The 1732-nt window shown below is 38.4% G+C and overlaps 1 non-coding gene across 1 annotated transcript; it reads right to left on the reverse strand.

Moving 5' to 3' along the window:
- Window positions 1-315: 315 nt before the first annotated feature.
- Window positions 316-388, reverse strand: Trnav-aac. The gene has a single exon. It is a non-coding gene; the product is annotated as a tRNA-Val (tRNA).
- Between the last annotated feature and the right edge of the window lie 1344 nt (window positions 389-1732).

A 1732-nucleotide genomic window follows, 5' to 3' on the forward strand; every position in this document is an offset into this window, starting at 1 on the left:
ATGAACAAAATGTGTGCCTTTATTTAACAGGTTATTTCATAAGGCAAATTTTTGAGTACTTGCAAATGATCCTATCAAGCCATGTTACTTCCAACCTACAGGTAGGCCAATGAGGCCTTTACTTTCAAAAGATATGCCAGGCCTGTACAGAGGATTTTCAAATGAGTGTCATGTATCATTTCTACCGGGGAGTGTTCATATCAAGTAGTAAAGACTATTCATAAGATGAAATATGCATCAATATTAGGTTTTGCCCTTCATCGACGTATAAACACTGTATACTCAGTGTGTTCAACCCGAGTGAAAGTCAGCAAAAGCACTCGGGTGGGAATCGAACCCACAACCTTCTGCTTTGTTGAGCAGACGTCTTACCACTCGACCACCGAGCACGAGAGATTGTTTAACTTTCACTCGGGGGTAACACACCGAGTAGACGGTGGTTATATGTCGGTGAAGGGCAAAACCTAATTATTGCAAATTGTAAAGACTTAGGCCTACATTGTGCAAGCAAAATGTATGCAAGCCATAAATCACAACAAAAATATAATTTAGCTGTTCAAATGACACTTTTCAAAGGTACACGTATTAGCACCCATCCCTGGTGCAGGCCTGCATATTTTATTTTAACTTTTAGTCACTATAGCGCCCAAAACTGCCCTGCCTGTTACTCACTGCCCTGCCTGTTACTCACTGTAGCACCAAAACTGCCCTAGCACTCTTAGGGTACATTCGAGTACAATGTGCATGTAGCTCACCCGGGTCGATGTCTCAGTGGTGGGAACAGGTCACATGCATACATGTGTTGTTTGTTCATTTCAAGAAACGAACAAATTTGGCGGCTGGACAGCGAAAATCTTGAGCGGACCCAAAAATCCACTTATTTCAAGTAAAAAGGTCATTATTTATTTAGTTAATTTCAACTTTAGAGGCTGTAATTCCAGCCAACTTTTTTTACTTTTTCAACTTACTGCAAAGCAGTAAATCTCAAAGTTAAGACCCAGTCTGAAATGGGCATTTTGTACAGACATCACGTGAGGATCGTGATGGCCCACGGTTGAATGTTCGATTAGTCCGGCTGTCATAGCTAACGTCTTCTTTTACAGAGACGATCCCAGTGAGCTACTTGAAGGCACCCTATGATTTATTATTCAGTGAATAAATACACTGTAATACAATACAGACCCAGATGCTGATGGGGTAATTATATTGAATGACAGAATTAAAAATCAAAACGATAATAGCAGGTGGTAACTTTGCTCAGTTACAAAACTTAAAAGAATAAAAACAGTATAACAGCTGTTTCTAAACTTAATTTTTTGGCTCTATTGTGTTCTGAAGTTCAGTTTAAGTAAACAGGGTGCCCCCTACAAAATGCAACAGTTGTGATTTTAGGAAACTAAAATGGGATTGTAGGAAAACGTAATATTGTCATGATAAATTTGGTATTGCAAGATGTGCTTGGGCATTAGCTTCAATATGACACCAATTGTAAGTTGATCCTTTTCCAGATGCCTGAACATTCATTGTTTGACTAAAGTAGTCGGAAATGCCCACTACTGCACTTTAGAAGCATTGGTTATCTGGATTTCACATCTAACATCAAAATCAATGAGCTGCTTCCAACAGAAACAAAAAATCGATTGAATCTTAACTTTTATCACTCTTTAAAAATTTCAGATCAATCATATCAATAGTTATTTAGAAGTCTTTTTGCCTATTCTCCAAATCCTTC

Source organism: Patiria miniata, unplaced genomic scaffold (assembly GCF_015706575.1).
Source record: "Patiria miniata isolate m_02_andy unplaced genomic scaffold, ASM1570657v1 HiC_scaffold_6, whole genome shotgun sequence".
Classification (NCBI taxonomy): Eukaryota; Metazoa; Echinodermata; class Asteroidea; order Valvatida; family Asterinidae; genus Patiria; species Patiria miniata.